Consider the following 20,552-nt stretch of genomic DNA (forward strand, 5'->3'; position numbering starts at 1 on the left):
ATTAGGATTCCTCTTTTAATATATGGTTCCTTCTCAGCCAAAAATTGCACCTAATCTAGTTATTTGACAAGGGAATTTTTTTCCTCCCCATGTGCAAATATGCTAATAGGTACAGGTAGAATGATGAATGTTCACATTGTCCGAGTGGTTTTTAAAGTTGACATGCGGACTACCGGGGCCATGAACAACACATTTAGTCTTCATAGTCAACCTTTTCAACCCATTTGCCATACCACAAAAGGGTTGATTATGCGAGATAATAGGCGAGGGCAAATAGTGCTTACCATTTCCTATAAAATAATAGAAATGTCTGATTACAATTACCTCATAATAAACATACGTTTTCTCTTGTAAAAAAACGTCGTCTATTTCCAAAGGCTTAATGGTTTCATGTTTTCATTGTATTGTTACTCGTGGGCTCGATGGCTTTTATAGTATTGGTTCCAACTTTTTTGTAGCCTCTCTCAATCTCAGTTGTTAAAGCTTTGTGAAACTCTTTTGTCTCTTGACATATTTTTTTTGTTTTATACTGTCCGCTACTGTTTTTAGCTATATTCGCAGTTTCTACAATTGTTTAATGCATCTCCTTAATGTAAATGAGTCGATGTTTGTAAGAATAGGGGTCTCTGCAAAAAATAAACTTAAAGCTTCTCTAGTAAACGCTTCTTCAAAGTGCCCGAGAATGATTGATTTCCTACTTTTGATTTATGCAATATGAATATGATAACAAGAATGCGCGTATATCAGGAAAACTCTGAAAGTTCCGACTGCATTTATGGCCAATGGAAAAACAATTGCTTGAAAAATTGACAAAATTAACGTTTTTTTCAACTTTTTTCTTCATTTTATCATCCCACACGCTATGCAAAATACTAAGGGTGTAATTGGCGTCTGGTATTGTGATAATACAATTAAATGGCTGGCCTCAATTCAATTTGGAATGCATAAATTCGCTTCTTACGCGTATTATAAGAATGCAATTTATTACTCTGTAATTATCCCAAATTGGCCAAATTAGTAATTTTCAAACTGCCGTAAATTTACGAAAAACTACATAAAACTGGTATAAAAAACTCCGGCAATAACGCTGAGTTAACAAGTCGAAAATTGACTGAATAAAAAACCACACCAAGCATAAATACTCCGCACTTTCTTCGAAAGCGAAAGCCGCAACAAAAATTAGTGAGCTTGAAATTAAAAAACCCGTTTTTGCTTTTAGTTCCAAAGAAATAAATAAGAACTTTTAAGATTTGTGCTGTTAAATTACCTGGTATCGCTAATGAAACAAAAAATAAAAAGGCTAAATAGACCTCAAGCTACAAGTTGAGAGAGATAGATAGAGAGAGAGAGAGAGAGAGAGAGAGAGAGAGAAGAGAGAGAGAGAGAGAGAGAGAGAGAGAGTCAGAGAGAAAAAGAGAGAAAGGAGAGAGAAAGGAGAGAGATACAGCGGCAGAACTCGTCCTGAGACACTGAGTTCCGCTGCAGTCACCCTGTTATAATTTAAAACCAAAATTTTAATCATTAAGGTATGTATTCCAAATGCCTCATACACTGAGTTGTTAGTTGTTGCTAATTGGTATGAAATAACCAAAATGTTATGCAATTGTGCGAACTGGGGAAAAAGACCATGGTAAGTATCTTGTATATGCAGATTTTACTGGCAGGAAAGAGCACAGTAAGTATGATAACACCACAAGAGATAAACTTTTCACAATTTTTGAAAGTGCAACCGCAACCATTAAGCAACGTCGATCAGTGTGGCATACTGCTGATTTAAACTATCCGGACAAAGAAAGTATAACATTCGTTAATTGAAACCAAAACTTTTAACTTCGGTAAATTTTATGCATTTTCCACCTTTTAAAAAGTTGTTTGGATCAATCATATGCCTCGTTTCAAATTGGACCCTTTTACAAGCTGGATTAGCTCACTGCTTGAGCTTCTATACTCGCCAATGGGATTTGACTTCCATATCTTACGCCAATGGTTTTTGACTTTCATATCTATACTGGCATGATAATTTTTGGTGAGAAACTTTTTTAGCTGGATGAACTTTCACTCAAAAACAGCCTTTCTAAAAAGTTATAGAAAACATATAGTTAAATTAATGATTTCACAAAAATTGGTTTAAATTGAGCGCAAGCGAAATTACATTGATTTTTGACAAAAGTTGTCACGTTTCTCTCTTTCCAAATGTCATAAATATGAAAATTGGTGGCGTCTCTACAAAGAAGAAACCGAGTGATGGAAAACTTATTTTAACTAATCAGAACTTTAGGTATTCAAAAATATTTGGCAATTTCACATCAAGCAAACATATTGATACCATTAAAAATGATGAAAGCTTCAAATTTTCTCAGATTTAAGACGCATTGATAAAAAAACTACTGCTGAAATTAAACTTTTGCTAACTTTGCCTTCAATTTTGAGCAAAAACCATTTGGAAAATAGATACATCTGACGATTCTGATAGATTGAAAACTATCATCGGTTCCTCGATGAAAAAGTACGCCGTCCGAGATTTCATTCTGCGCAAAATTGCAACAGAGACTGGAAATTCAGAACAAAGGCAAATTTGAAAAATTTGTTGTAGCCTATAAATTTTTCAATGCGACTGTTCAATTGCGTACCTCTGTTTCACCTGTTTTTGTCACGCTCCTCGATTAAAAACTGTTAAGATGAATCACGTTTAAATTTTGTTGTTATTAATCACAATTCTTGCAAATTTATTAATCACATCATACTATTCAAATTAATGAAGAAATCACATTTCAAATTGAAGCCACAATTGACATTTTAAACTCATCCAGCGCATAATTTTTGTTTGACTCATTATTTTTCAAATATTGATATTTGAGCAATCGGTTGTCACAATTTTGTTCTTGTATTTAATCATCTTCCTTTTAAATCCCTTAAGGTTTGTTTATGTTGTTAATACACACTTTATCGAAGCTGCTTCAGCAAAGACAGTGCAAGCCAAGAAAGTGTCATACTTTTGAAAAGATGGTTCACGGGACCAGCAAAAGATGTTCCTTCGTCTCCGCCGGGAGCACCGGGCGCATCTACTGCAATGGTTGTCGGCAACTTCCCTTGCAGATCATCGAGAACATCCCAGGCACAAGCCTCATCCCCGGGTATGCAAGGGGTGGTAGGTGTAAAGTGGCATTTTTGGTCCAGTTTCTGGTCGCAACTTTGCCACATATTCTGTTCAACCGCACACATTTGAAGGAAGTTCTGGTCCAGAAACAGTTGCTGATTTGAAACGGGTTGCTCAAACATACACCCAAACACGTATATTTCATTCTGATAATTAGCTGGTGGACATTTTGAGAAAGCACATCCAGTTCTTTGATAATTTTGGTAAAACACATTTCGAACAAAGTCGACTGAGTTTCGGATTTGCTGATTTTTCATTTGCTGATTTGAGAAACAGCCTGAAAGTTTGCTCGATTGCTCGCCTTTAAACTGGAATGTTGAAACTGCTCTATCGTATTGAGAGTTGAAACTGTCTCTAATCATATCTTCCATCGCAATCGATTGGCTTGTTGGCTTGATATATTCTAGCATCATGAAGTTACTCTGATAAAAGGAACGGTTGCATCCTCTCATCAGCGCGGTTTGAGCCATTTGCTGCATATTATTGTCCCAAAAGTAGGTGCCAAGACCTGCCAGCTGACGTTTTTCATTAAAAAGTTGCATCATTGTCTTCTCAACAGGGAATCTAGGTGGGGCTTTGGGGTTCTGCCAGGCTTGGCGACAAGCAGCATCCAGGTTTCGATCACAACTCTTCCAGTATGGCTCCTTTTCGCACATTTCCAAAAAGTTTCTGTTCGAAAACATCTGGTCATCTGTTTTGTTTGTTTCGTACTGGCAACCAATCACTGGACCCTCTACGGGACAGTATTCTATAGCACATCCTAGCTTAGAGAAATCCTTGAAAAATATATTCCGCATCAAATAAACTGCCTCCATCAGCTGTTGGTATGTTTTTTGTCCACGATTGTAACATCCAGCAACGTCCTTTGTATTATCGTCCGCAAACCAGAAGGTCTGTTTAGCCATGGCGTAATTTTCGGAAAAGTAAATGTCCGCATAATCTTCTTCTGTCTTGCCGGGAGCACTAAAAGCACGGGAATAAAACCAATTCTGGGTACCGTCAGTACATACCAGGTTGGAGTTGCAAACCCTGGGTAGCCACTGTTCAGCTGTTCGCTGCATACTGACATCCCATGCAAAAAGTCGCACACCTGCCAGATTCCTCTTTGTATTATGCAGATCCAGCATCTTCTGTTGGAAGCCAGTTAACGAATTGATTGGAGGCGGCGTTGGAGCTACTGGAGGCGGGGCAACAGTAGTTGTAGTAGTTTTCGGGGCAGCAGTAGTTGTAGTAGTTTTCGGGGCCGGGGCAACAGTAGTTGTAGTAGTTTTTGGGGCCGGGGCAACAGTAGTTGTAGTAGTTTTTGGGGCCGGGGCAACAGTAGTTGTAGTAGTTTTCGGGGCCGGGGCAATAGTAGTTGTAGTAGTTTTCGGGGCCGGGGCAACAGTAGTTGTAGTAGTTTTCGGGGCCGGGGCAACAGTAGTTGTAGTAGTTTTCGGGGCCGGGGCAACAGTAGTTGTAGTAGTTTTCGCGGCAACTGTAGTAGCTCCCTGCTTTTTACACTCTGCATCAAGCGTTGCATTACAACTCTTCCATAAGTGGGGCTCTTGTGAACACATATTTAGGAAGTTGCTGTTTAAGAAGTACTGATCATTGGAGTTGGTCGATTGGTCATACTGACATCCAATCACTTTCACAACCTTACAGTCTTTGTAGGCGCAACCAAAAGAAGTTGCGGTGTCTTTGAATACATTTTTTATCATACTGATTGTTGTCATTTGATTGGTGGTTGGAGTTTGGCCATTCAAGCAACCGTATATAGTTTCACTTTCACCCGCAAAATTTCTGTCTCCCAGAATATAACTAAACTCAAAAATTTCTGCTGCCAAAGAAGCATCAAGGTATGTGTGCGACGCACCTGAGCTCGTTTTGGCCATCCAGCTCTGGGTGATATCATTAAACCTTGATTTTGCCGTACAAATATTACCCACCCAACTCGCAGCTTTTTTCTTCAGACTATCATCCCAACTCAGCATGGAGAGCCCTGCCAAATTTCTCTTCTCATTATGCAGTTCTACAAGACGAGTTTCATAGTCAAAGAGACCATTGGGTCCTTTAGTGGGTTTGGGCAGAGTTGTGGTGGTTGTGATTGGCTGTGGTCCTAAACCGTTTCTGCAGTCAGTGTTCAACTGATCGTCCGCCTTGCAAGCTTTCCACTTGGCATTCTCCGCTATGCAAATATCAATGAAACTTTGTTCAGTGAACAATGGTTTACTTTTTGACCAATCCATTATATTACCTGATGATCGGTAAACGCATATCGGAAGGTAGAATTCAGTTTGAAAAAAACTGCGTTTTTTCATTACACAACCTATTGTTGTCATATCTTGGTAGAACGTATTTCTAATAAAATCAAGCTTTTTTTGATCGGTTTCATCCAGTTGTGAACGATCTTGTAAGCATTTAGTGATGTTTTTGTCTGACGAGTACTTGTAGAACGCCACCGACTCACCGTATGTGCTTTTGAAAGCAACCTCTGCTGCGACCTCTGGTGACTTCGGTGGTGTTGAAAATAGGCTGTTTGTATCAAAAAACGCACTTGAATCTTGTGACAAAACTGTCAAATCGGCTTTTGGCTTTAGTGTTTTCAGCAATGCTGATTCCAATTTTGCCGCTTCTTTTACCAATTTGTCGTCCCACACTAGCATTTTGACATTGGCTTTTTTTCTGTAACTGTTGTGAAGGTCCAACAATTTCTGCACTCCAAGTGTACTTTGACTCACACCGATGTCGATATTTAGTAGAACACACGTCATAATGACAAGAATCTTCATGTTTTTATATTTTTGAAATTTCAATTCTTTTTCTTCCAAAGTATCATAAAAGAAGCTATTAAGTTCCAAATGAATGCAAAATAACAAGCGTGTTTTCGTCATAAAATCTGGCCACAAAAAAAACTATTTCTGAATTTAATAGAAAATTAACTTCGAGACATTTTCGATTCAGACCGAAAACTGAATATGTTCTGCGTTTTAAGAAAACTTCTCTGCATTTATACGAAATTCAACATCTGCAGTTAATAAAAAAACTAAAACAGATACAAGCTTAAAATATTTCCGAAAAAAAACCTGTGGGAGAAATTTTATTATTTTAAAATAAACCCAAAAGTTTCTTATTAAGGCTTGTCTTAAATTTTTTTTAAAACGCGGCTGATAAAGTAATCTCATTTCTTGAGTCTACATTGAAATTTCTCACCACTCTCAAATCTACATGAATCTATGATCTTTTGTATATAGCTCTAGTCGTAATTGGAAAACTCGCAACAGTTGGCGCAACGCAAAATTATCCGCAAACTTACGTTTTTACTCTCAAAAATGCCTTTTTCAAGACAACTTTTATTTAGAATTTCACCAAAATTTTTAGATTGCACGACTACAAATAATTTTTATTTTAATCATTTGCCAGTTTTTTCCATTTGTAAAATATATATTTTTTCAACAGTGTGAAAATACAAAAATCAACAGCTTAGGAAAGTTTTTTAAGACTTGGGAAAAAACTGGCAAGTGATTCAAATCAAAAATTAAAACAATCAGAGAGTGTAGTTTAAATCATTTGCAGCAGGTCGATGTTAAACTTTTGGTGAAATTCTGAATTGAATCTAGAGAGTAAAAACATAAATTTGCGTTTAATTTTGTCCCCTAAAGTAGTCCAAAAGAGACTATAAACTGAAAAAAAAAGTAAAAAAACTAAATAAATTTCAAAAGTCAAAAACAATCCCTATAAAGCGTTGAGATCACATGTTTTTTTGCTTGAAAAAAAAACACGTTAGAAGCAAATTTTTAACTGAATCATTTGAAACAGAAAAAGAACTTGATAGACATTGAACCACTTAAGTCAAAGGAAAAAAAAATTGTACATTTCGATCCTAAATATACCAGTAAATACTTAAATTTTACTTTTCCTTTTGCGAGAGAAGCAATTCAAGATTTTATAATTTTCTTGCGAAGTTAAAAGTTATAAAGGTAAAAATTGTATAGATGGTTTATACAGACCTTTGAATAATGAGCTTTTGTTAGTGGTAAATGAGTTTTTTGTCATTTTCACAGAAAAAAGCTAGGTAGATCACATTATCGGGACAAAATTAAGCCAATTTTTTTTGTGTTTTTCAAAGCTTTGTTTCAATTTTTGTTTTTAATTCATTGCGTTACTTTTTTTTTCAGATTAAGTACCATTTTTTGCATTAATTTGGAACTATTAAAAGTTTGAAGATGACTCCAGCGTGCGGTTAAGCAAAAGTGAAAAGTGTAAAATATATCACGAGAGTAAATTATGGGCTCCCGCTTTAATTAAACAAAATTTGAGTGAAAACTTGACTTCGCTGAAAGTGTGGAAAAATTAATATTGTGAAACTGTGCTTTAAGATTGAGTTTATGAGTTTGAATATGATCAACTAACTCTCTATGATGGATAGAAGCGGTTAGTTCCATGAAAACTCGCGGGCAACAGAAATAATGCATTTTTGCCTGTCTAATAAATATTGTAAGCCATCCATCAGAAGATTGGTACAATGTTTTTGGTGTAAAACTTGAAGCTCTTGTATAAAAACTTGTGCAAAGGTATACACAAATCGAGTGATATTGTTTTCAAATAGTTTAAGTTTTTAGAAAATTCTTGTTTTCTCAAAAAAATGATCAATTTTGAAATTTGCCATTTGGCTGTAAAAATATAGACAAAAAATGGTAATTCGGATTTGAATAATTTCATTTACAGATTAAATGCATTCGCTTTCTTCCATAACCACAAAAATGAGCAAAAGCTTAAGGAGCGATTAAAAGCATGAAGTACAATAAAAAACCATAAGTTCTCGAAAACTGCAAAATTACCAGAATTTACACATTCCATATTTTGATATTTTTAGAGGCAGTGGGTGGAAGTACACAAAAGTCTGAAGAATTTTCGTCGGATTTTTTTTTCAAAATCTCAGACAAATTTATTTGTGAGATAATTGTCCGGGACACAAATATCCAGACACGCTTTGATATTTGATATCTTTTTATATTGCCCAGAGAATTGTCCAGAGAAGACGTCACTCGACAGATCGAAAGATCGCCTGTTAATCTCCCAGATTTGTGCATCATCAAACTAAACTTAAGTTTCAGTTTTGATTGTAACATACCGATTCACTAATATGATTTTTTATAAATAACTTGTAATAACGGTTAAGAAATTTTTGATCAGAAAATAAAATTTATTTTTATACATTAATTTAGTAAATTTATCGCGGTTTCTGGCCTGATTGAAAAATTTTAAGAAAAAAATTCATGTGTTCTGTTTTTTTTTTAAATTCATGTGTTCTGTTTTTTTTGGAATGTTAACCTTAACCTTAGTGAGTTTTTTCCATAAGTACGTTTCCATGGTCTCAGTTGGGCAATACAGAGCTCATTTTCCCAGTATGACATTGGTCTCAAGAATAATTATGCTTGCTATCAAGAGAATGCTTTGCAATTAATTTGCATAATTCGTCTCTGGATTAGGTAGTTAATTCGAATTCTGCTTTTTTCTCCTAGAATTCTCTAAATATTGCCACGCAACTCATCTCACTTGTTTCAGTGAGAGATAACAGTGAGAAGAGAACCTCTAGAGCAGCTTTTTTCATGTGTATTGCGCTACCTACCGTATACATTTGGTTGCAGTTGAATCTTACAGATCCTTCCGATTCCCTCAGTCAACAGCAAAAAGTTGAAGCAAAAAATTCAAGTTTCTGTAACTACGTTTTCTTTTTCATGGTGTAAACTCATATCGCAGTGCTCGATTTCTCTGGGAAACGGGAAAGTTGTCCCAGTTTAGCCAAAACGTCATGTTTTGTCGGCGCCAGTGTAATGATCTGCTTATCTTCGGAAATGTGGTTTGGAAAGCTTGAGCTTCATGTGAATACGAATTGCTATTTGAGCTGTAATACTTGAGATATAGTTCACTTTGTGTTTTAAAAAAATATTTTTTATATTTTTTCAGCTCCGTATGCATCTTTCCTAAGCACATCGTTTGATGATTGTCCGTAAACCTGAAGTTTGATTTGCCTCATTGACCCATGACAAAAATCAGTCCTCGAGGTTTTTAAGTAGTCATTAATTGGTTTACCAATCACATATTTTTTGAAGCCTTAGGCGCGATTATTTAATGTTTTTAAGGGACAACCGAAACTGTTGTAAAATCTTGTATTTTGTAACAAAATCCAATTAGCACTGCTTTTTCCTAAATATTTGCATCACATCACAGAAGTTTCTTAAGCCAAATGTGGCCTTGCTAGTGTTTTTGAAATTCTCAGACAAAGAAGGGAGCTCTATTTGTTTCAAATTTTTAAGTGGTTTCAGTGGTAAGAATAATCGAAAAAAGTGAATTAAATAAACTTTTGGAACCTGATCTAAACTATATTTTATGATTGGATAAATTAGATATTTTACCACTGTAAAGTATTTAATATTAACCAATCATGATCCATCTAACTAACAACCCACTTATTTGTAAGTGCTGAAATTACTTGTAATTTCAGCACCAGAGCGATTTGAATTTAACTTGGAAATTAGTTGCCTCTCCAAGAGAACTTCAGCAGCCGCAATAAACCAGTATACCCTAGATCTATTGAGCCTAGCAGAGACTAGCTAAACAACCTGAGACTAGATAGTATAAGAGTAAGATTAGGATCGGTATTAGACTAAGAAGTTGCACGAATCTATCCGGCCGAAAATAAGATAGCGTGACGAGCAGACGGTGTACCCTATCCGAAATTACTCTATGAGTTAACCACATCGGTCCTAACTCACTTTTTCTCTTTCCAGCTAATTGCTTCGCAGCCTCGAATCAGGAGATAACGAATAGTAATCAGATTACGTAATCAGGAGATAACGACTTTAAAAAAATCATTTTATGAACAAACTCAATCCAAATTTTTAAAACCTTGATGAGGTTTGCTGAAAGTCGATTCGTTTTACTTATTTTCTTGATTCGCAGACTGCTCGTTCCAGGCTTCCTACTGCCCATTAACTGGTCTCGAATAGTTTTTGGTTAATGAAATATTGATGTTATAACTCAGATTTTTGGGATATTGGTATCAAACTTTGAGCGCTTAAATGAGGTGAGCCGTAAAAAGAATTCATACGACTAATTAACTTGACTTAAACCACTTTGGAACGATTTCTCAAACCCTATTTTGAACAAAACATTCGTGTTTTTTTCAGCAACAAGTTATTGAATGATCAGTTAGTTATAATATTTTTTTTACAAACGGGTAAGTTCAGGCCAATGTAGTGGTGTGCGCGCTCTACTTCTGTGAACGTGAAGATCCTGGGATCAATCCCGCCATTCAACTAATGTTCTTTTAAAAATTGGTTTGAGGGGTACAAAAAAACCCAAGCATATAAATTACTCATTTTCTTCGAAAGTCGTAACAATTAGGCTAAAAAATTTAAAAATATATAACTTTCGGAACTTACACCGCGTTCGGTACTTCATTTTAGCCAAACTAGCAAAGCTTAAATCCCCATAAAATTACAAACCCGGGATGACCAAAAATACTAGTCATACAATTCAATATATGGAAAAATGCTAGTCATACACTTTCCATACAATTCCATACGTACAGAAAATTGCATGAAAGGTCTATGATTAGTATTTTTTCATAGACTAAGTGTATGAAATTGTATGATTAGCATTTTTGGTCTATGGAGGTCAACCCGGGAAGATAATCATTGCAATTTTGTCTTCTGAATAACTATTAAGGTATAAACATGAAAATTTATGATTTTTATTGGGAAGACAAGTTGAAAGATCTGGTGATTGACGCACCGGAAATGAATAAAAGGTCTGTAGATTCTGAATAATTCCCCATAACTTCCCTATCAGATTAGAAAAGTTGGCAAAAATAACTGGAAAAAAATAAAAAGCTGCTTTTGCAGCCACACACTTGTTTGGGGAATTATAAATAACTCTTATAGGGAATTAAAATCACAAGAATAAAACTGTATGTTCCGACTGCCCATTTTTTGGTCCGAATGCAAAACCTTGAATGTTCCGACTGCCCATTTTTGGTCCGAATAGTTTTGGTTGAAGAAACGTTGACAAACTGTGAACTTTGAGCTGATAGTATCAATTTTCAAGCATTAATGTTTGAGTAATTTATGGAGTTGTAATACCAATTAGCTTGATTCAATTCAATCTGGAGTGACTTTGTGGTGTCATGCAAAAACAATTAGCGTTACCTTTTAAGCATCAAAGTATAAAACGAGCCATTTAAGTAAACTAGATTCACATCGATCTTAAATCAAACAAGACTGCTCGTATCAGGGCGAAGCCCTGAATTTTCCGACTGCCTTTTAATGTTTAAGGAGCAGTAATAGCCTATAAAAATAAAATGTAATAAAATAAATCGAAAATTGTTTTTTTTTCTAAATTTTGAATTTTTTTTTGAAAATCATCTCCCCACATGCCATATAAAGTACAAAAGGATAGATTTTGCTCCTTGTAAAAATTCAATTATGGCAAATAAGCTTCTTCCAACCAATTTGGAACGATTTCTAAGACGGATTAAATCTCCGCTTACGCGTTAATAGCGCGAAATAGATCGCGCGTTAATTGTCCCAAATTGGCCAAACTGGCAATCTTTAAACCCCCATAACTTTACGAAAAATGATCACAGGTTAAATATCTTTTCAAATTTAAGCTCAGGACAACAATACCTTTTGAATGATATTTAAAAAATTCCGTCAAAAATGGCTAGTTAAAAAGTCGAAATTTGTCTGAAGAAAAAAACCAACCCCGAGCACAAATATTCCGTTACTTTCGTATCGAAAGTCGGAACAATTAGTGTTTAAGTGAACTCGACAATTGCGTGAGCACGAAGATCTAGGATCAATCTCCCGATAGAAAAATTCCTTTGAAAACTGGTCTCACTACAAAAAAAACCCTGAGCATGTATATTCCTTACTTTCCGACCGATCGGGGCAAAGCTCTGAGTGTTTTGACTGCCTTTTAATTTCTCTGGAGTATTTTTCGCTCAAACAATTTAACGAAGAAATTTTAAAAAAATAGAAAGTTGAAAAAAAGGTTTTGAGATTTTTTTTGTAATCATGGAAAAAACAATAACAACCAAATCACCCATTTTAATTTTTCTTATAAATTTTTTAAAGCGCTGGAAACCGTCGATTAAAATGATACACATATATGTTTCATAGATGAATCCTCGAACTGAAATCTAAGTTTGAGCTGTGAAACATCTACATAGTTGGCATTCATATTTCATGAATTAATCTTAGATGTAACATCCATGTTTCAGTCAAAATTCATCACGGATACATCAAAATAATTTGCATCCTTGTTTTATAGATAGAACTTTGATAAAAATGAATAAAGCAAGGATAAAAAGACGAAAAAGTTCGGAATGGTCATGCAACTTCAACGCAAGAGGGTTTAATTATTGAAAATTGGTTGAGCAGTTCTGTTAATTTTTTGAAAATAGGTAATATACAAAACTGTCGATTGAACATTTAGAGGACACAGAAACTAAGTTATAAGCAATGAATGTTATAGAGGTTGAGGAGTTATTTCTTGATGTGTGTGATGCTCTCTTAAAATCAATCTTTTTATTCATTGTATTTTGAATTGACTTTTAAAGTCGACAAAATTGTCCGCAAGAAGTACTTAGTTTCTAATATAATTTTGGTCAAAGTTCTGTACATAGTGATTAAATAAAGGTAGTATTTTGGCTCTTTTCCGCTACCCCTAAAAAAATTTCACATGTTCTATTTTAATAGTTTTTGTAACCGTTAAAAAGTTTACTAAATTTGAAAAACTAATCACAATCTAAAATATTAAAGAAAGTTGAATTTCAAAAACAACTCTGATTTTAAAATAAATAATTTTTACACCTCTGGATCATTTTGAACTTTCATTTTTCAAAATAACATGCTGGCAAAAACGCAACAATTTTAGTTCAGATTCAGCCAATAGGATTCACTTAAATCCGTCACCTTCTATATCTCTAACACCAACCTATTAGCCGAAAGATATTAAACTCCAGGCATATCTAAAATAAGCAAACCACTCAAACTTGACAACTTAAATAAATACCACCATAATATCATAACCCTCCCTTATCTAATAACGCAAAGATCAACAATATTTTCCCAACTCAGACCTCAAAAACCCTCCAACCAAAAATGGAAAATTAGCCTAAAGTAAAAAAGGACCATATTTATTTGGCCTATAGTACAAATATCTCAAAATACCCTAGATCACCCGACAAATAAAAATAAAGCAAAGAAGACCTCCCGAACACCATAAAATTAGCCCCCAACAACTTATCACAAAGCTCAACCCACTTGCCAAAAAATCAATAAATAACTCGACCACACTTGAATCTCACCTCAAACAACAAAAAAAATTTGACAAAGAAATCATTTCTTAAATGCTCTTCTCTCGATCAGTCAATATCTTTAAAAATACAATTTTAAATCTTTTAATAAACTTTTTCATACTATTCAAATTTTTGTTCATATTTCTATTTGATACTTTTGAAGCTTTTATAATCATTTCAAATATTTTTGCAACATTTTTTAAATTTTCTACTCTCTATTTGAAATATACCTCCAACTTTCCCAAATCATTGATCATATTCACAGGTACGATAATCCAAAGTCTATTTAAATGATACGAACAATTTTTAGTAGAACAGATAATTTTTTACTATTTGTAATTTTCAACATATTTTTATCATCCCTAATATTGACAATGTGTAAAAAAGGCAATAATCACGTTCGCCTTAGCAACAGTTCTTTCAATTCTTTTCATTGAAGAATACTACAATAAACATAAATCTTCCCACTAAAAAAAATCAATCAGAACACTTTCAAAAATTGCTAACCAACAATCACAAAATCAGTCTTCACCGACATCATCCAAAGAAAACCCAACAATACCTACAACTACCCCAAACCCCCAAACATCCACACGAATTTCTTTCCAAGATAATCCATAAACTTTTGAAGAACGACACGCTCAATTATCCGAACCATTAGAACCAGTTCAGCGACAGGCACACCTAAGTGAACCAACATATAAGTTGTACCCCACATTACCACAAGAATTAAGTAGAATAAGAAACATTAGTCATAACCAAAATACAGTCAAAAAAAATAGACAAATTATACATCCACGACGAAACAGAAGTTTTCAAACCCCTAGAGTTCATTTTGATATACCCCAATCACCAACACCAACTACTTCAGAAAACCCAAATAGTACATTACCAGAAACTCCCCCACTCCTTTCACAACGTAGCACCTCAAGTATTCCCTCAGATTACTTAGGTTCAACACCAACATCTGAACAAACACGTGAAAATTCCTTTAACCCCCCCCCCCCCCCAATCCCACAACACGACTACCATATTGGACAACACACTCATATACACAAGGTGAACCAAACTTAGTAATCGACCCAATAGATATTTCTACGGATACAACACTATCATCACTACCAGAAACATTATCACTACCGTCAACACCATCATTAAGTCAAATTTCACCGACGCTTTTCCCTTTAAATTTTCCAAATAACCTCGACGCTAGATATCGAGAACAATCATCAACAAATATCCCTTTACGATTAGATTGGAACACATTCGTAGCACCTCCACCATTATTTGGACAACATCAAGAAAGTAACCGACTCCACAGTTGGGCACTCAAAAGACTAAAATATAGACAAGATATCCACGAAGATATTCGTGAACACAATATTCAATTACTTCAACAAAATAGTCTCCAATTGAAATTCGAAATCACGATCAAACTTACTAATATTGTTCAACATCCCTACCCATTAAATCCACCAAATATAACAGCTCAATCGCTACCACCACCATTTATAACAACTGAAGTAATATATAAGTACGATAGATATACCAAAAACACAATTGGTTACATAACATTTTATAACCCATACTCAGGATTATCATACACATGTATATTCTAAAAATATTAACATTTCAACACATCTTTTTTCTAATATTTTCCGACCAGAACACAAATCCTTCTCCTCGCACAGGACCCCAGGATTTATTAGTAACACACTACGATTGTGAAGAAAACGATCAAAAAACACTACACAAATATGCAATAAATCAAGTATCACAATGCGAAACAGAACCACAAGCTATAGAAACTACAAATGTAATAGCAACATTGTATTCAAAAGCCCGAGCAACAACAGTCACAGGATATAAATTTACAGCAACATTTTCCGAAAAGAAAGTACACTGTTCACAAGTTTTTAATGGAAATAAGAACCGACTTGATCACGAATCATTCTATCAAAGTAATATAGAACGACTTTTACATTTAAATCCCGATGATTGTAAAAACGAACTACTCATAATAAACATCACAAGAAATAGAAACACAGACAGGAAAATAGTAAATTTCCAAGTCTTTGCCGATTCTGTACACCAAGCACAGCTTGAAAGATATCAAGGACATATAAAACTAGACGAAAAATACCCATACAACAGCGCACACGGAAGATTAATTTATGACATACACGATAAACACTGGATACCACACAATTGAGAAAAAAGACCCCTCAAACTGCAAAGCAAAGCAGACACAAAAAATAAAGGATATCCAGAAATAATGTTTTTCGATTGGAAATTACAACTCGAAAAAGTACAACTCACACGAGACTTATCAGATAACACAATGATCTATCAAGGAATTAGATTACGTTGCAAAAATGATCAAGGTTATTGTGAACCTACAACACGGACACAAGCAACAATTGTTTGATTTCCCGAAGATACATGCACAACATTTCAAGTAGCAAAAATACACGCTCGAATGATAAAATTTCATGAAAAATAATTTATAGAATCAATTCCATACGAACAAGTAAATCCATTCCGAAAACAAAGTAATGATTTTAGAAATGTTCATGATATAGAAAATAAATTAACACGTTTCCAAATATATCAAGAAACAGAAATTGCATGCAAATACAGAAATCCACTTTATAAAACACAATACTCTGAAATACTTGTCGAATACAAAAAAGGTTTCGACATGACCACTGGAAAAATAAAATTTGACCCTTATGCCACAGGTCACCCTCTAAATGAAGGAACATCATACATACCAGTTAACTTTCAAAAAAGCACAGGTCAACCTGGTGGAAAACTAAAGCCACATGACAGTAGAAGTACACGTTTACAAGAACTATCACTAATGAATAACACCTATTTTGGTAATATTCATTACAATATTCACTTAGATATGAAGTTAGACTACACAATTAGTCAAATTTTTAAAGAAATGTCACTCTCCGAATTAGAAACACTTCACCAATTATGCGAATTGGAAAGGACACAAATCCTACAATCACTCGCACTAGCAGTACTAAAAATACTCTACGCAGGATACTTATTGTCAGGAAATAGATTAAATTTTCCAGACTACGAAAGAAATATTTTTTGGTTTTATACTTGTACCAAAAAAGTATCACCACTATATGTTTTTGAAGATAAACGTTGTTATAAAAGAATCCCTATATTCTATAAAAATAAAGTACATTTTGTCGACACACTTTCAAGACGAACATATTTTTGGGATACCGCAATCCCATGTGGATCAAAAAATAGCCACAATGTAGTACAATTGAATCCTGATGAAGATAAATACTATCGCCTTACACCATACCCTACGTTAATGCAATCACTCGAAAAATTTTCACCCGAAAGCATCAGAGCTATTGCTCGTAATCCAAATATTGACTTACAATCAATTGGATTATATTCTAAATCAGATATCCAACATCACATTAGAACACAACAATTTCAAGAATTATTAACACAAATGGACACTATACAAAGACAGTCAATTGACCAGAATTTAAGAAAACTTGCCGAAACCGCAGGATTTGCAGATATTTATACACAAGATTATAGCGGATATTTTAAAGACATTAAAGACTACATAAATTTAAACGGTGAAAAATACAGACCGCAGGATATTAAACCTATAAATATTTTCAGTTTTGTCATCCTAAAAAACGAAATTCTAGCTTTTCTAGGATGGCCCTATTACATCTTAGAAAAATTAACGATCTGATACGCAATGTTTAACTTTATAGGATTTCTTTTCTCACTCTTAAAAGGAATCTATAACACATGCGCTACACACACACAAGTAAACAGACAAGCAAGTGTAGCACGCATACTGTTTGCAGGAATTTTTTGGAATTTTTTCATCATCAATCAACAAAATACTTCTAGATGCACAAATAAAAGAATATAACACGAAAATATCCACAAGACAGAACACTTACGACGAAGAACACAATAATATAGAGATAACACCTACCGCACCACAGTTGCCACCCCTACCACAAAAACATTCATTATCATTAGTTCTCCGTAATTTCCGAAACCTAGCAATCACAAATAATCCAAATTCTAGACCAAATATACCACAAAGCCCCATCCAACATATAATGACCCATCATTCACAAAATGATAATACATACGAAAAAATTATAGAACAACCCCACACCACCACTTTTCAGTCTCAAAATAATCATTTTTTTTTATCCCACGACGAGCCGACAACTTGGATCCCTACATCGCTCAAATTCCCACCCAGCCAACCTCCAAACTCAAATCCCAATAATCCCACTTTTTGCTTTCCCACCACCCGATTTTCCGATTATTAATATATCATCAAGCACGAATTCTGATACTAACTCAGATATTTCAGTTTTATACTCCATCTCACAATTTAATAACCCTAATGTAGAAACCCCTGACGAATTTGCAGACTCCGAACCATCTCCATCAAATTATACTCAGACCAACTCCTCAGTTTTTTCAAAACCCCCTTTTCAACCAATTCCATCAAATCATTCACTCCCATCCGTTTCCACTCCTTCTTATGCTTCGCAAGTGACCCCAACCTATTCTCCACTTCATTCCGTCAGATCATATAATAATTCTCCAGATACCCCCCAAATTTCCCAGGAACTCGATAATTTTGTTACCCTACAACAACAGTTAATACACCCTAACACCCTCACAATACATCAACTATCATCCACAATAGAATCCTCAAACCCACCTACTCCTACACCCTCCTCAGCTTACACTGCATCATTCACACAATCATCCACATCCACCGAAACATCTAGTAGCACTCACCGAGCTTATCGCACTTTTAAACGAAAGTTCCCGAATCACCCATTCCCGACCAAACCCGGAACATCCTGCAAATATATTAATCACCCGCAACACATAAACACGAAAAATTTTCTTGCAATCACCTTACCCTCATTTCCACAATATACATTAAACACACCTAACGATACTAATGACACACGTAGTTTTGTAGATGAACATGTTTTAATGCCAACACTTCATTGGACAGCTTATTATCATTTTAGTAACCCCCTTTGCCTACCACTAACTAATACTCATCAGCATAGAAAGAAACAAAGACATGTTATATAGACTCACTACAACACTAACACCTCGACAATTTACTTACGTAGGATATAAAAAATTACTAAAAACATTCACTGCACCCCGAGCTAACGAATTTACACTAGAATATTACGACCATAATATCATCCGACCTAATCAAGACTAATTTTCAGAAAAAATTTTCATCAAAACATCATACGTATTCACACTTAATATTTTTGATAGAAAGTATGATCACATGATTTCAAAATCTTTAGCTGATATTCAAGCTTACGAAAGTTTCTATGACAAATTTCAGTTATTTTCACTAACCTTTCACTTTCTTTCACCACATGAACGCCATTTGCACTGTTCCCACGATATTATGTTACGCACTAAACAAACCCTCACATATACATACTATCGTTTTATACAAAATCATTTTGGTTTGCATACCCCATCAAGACAACTTCACCATCGTTTTCAGTTTCTTAACTCAAAGTACACATCACCGTTTTTCCTTAATTTTACATATTGCATCAAAGATACTAACCTCCACGGCATCCTCCGCAACTATGACCCAGTTACCCAAATGTATATATTTTGTCCCATCACAAAGACCTTTAATGCCGAAGAATCCACACACCTTACTAGTTTGCAGAAGGCACTGAAGAACTGAAAACCATTAAAGCACTTCAATTGCTTTGGCCACTGCTACAAACTAAAAACATGATACGCATACTAGCCAAATTACTAACAAACTCCGACATAATACACGCCATTTTCCCCCACGGTTTTTTCCCCGACGACTAACAGGTAAGTATAATTTATACATATTTTTCACTAATCAATTTAAAATAAATACTAACCATTCTTTACTCATGTTTCATTTAGATCTTTAGTCAGATATTATACACGACATCTTCCCCCACGGCTTTTTCCCAGAAGATTAACAGGTAAGTATAATTTAAAATACTCTTCACTAATAAATTTAAATTAGTACTAACCATTTTCTATCAATGTTTGATTTATATTTCTAGTGTTCACATCACGATCATCCACAAAACAGAAAAGAAAAATAAAAATACAAACTTGTTAACTTCTCTTAAAATTTGTTAATTTCTTGCGCTAAATAATGTAATAAAATTCATACCAAATGTAGTAATTTATCAATAAATTATTTCCCCATGAAGCAGTAAACTTAATTACGATGAAAATTTATAATTTTAAAATTCCCCAAACGCAGTAAAATTCAAATTCTATGCAATACATTGATAAAATGAGAAAGCAGTACTAACCTTTTCAAATATTTTCATTCACTCGCACAAGAATTCTATCCAAACTCGCACAGCTCGCCCAAGAAGAATTGCTTAAATAATGATTTTAAGTTTCAAGTTTTCACGCTCAACAACTATAACACACGATAACAAGTTTCAAACTTTCCTTTAATCCGGATGGAAAGGAATTATATACTAAACCAAACTAACCAACGCAGCTTACTAAACACCACAAATCATAAAATAACAGCATGACTAAGAAAAGAAAACCAACGGTACCCAAACCGGATTAACCCAGTTTAGAACTGGATAATTTATTCTTTTGAAGACTATTATAAAAACTAAGAAAGGAATCATAAAACACAAAAAAGTCGCAAGACAAACCCATACCAAAAACAATTTGATTTTTGAAAAAATGACACAACCAAAGTAACAAAGAAAAGACCAACATAAACCCAACATAAAACGTTATCACATAACAGGACCTCTCAAAGAAACAGCATGAAATCATACTCCCACTCCTGGCCTAACCCACCAGAGAGGACGTCTTGAGCATGCTCTATAGCCGGCCTAACCCACCGCGCTACATCCACGCTTTGTGACCACACTTCTATTTTTAATAATTGGTTCTCAAGGGTGAGTAACTCTTCAAAATAACCAAACTAAAACAAAACGCTTTTGT

Source organism: Symsagittifera roscoffensis, chromosome 6, assembly GCF_963678635.1.
Source record: "Symsagittifera roscoffensis chromosome 6, txSymRosc1.1, whole genome shotgun sequence".
NCBI lineage: Eukaryota > Metazoa > Xenacoelomorpha > Acoela > Convolutidae > Symsagittifera > Symsagittifera roscoffensis.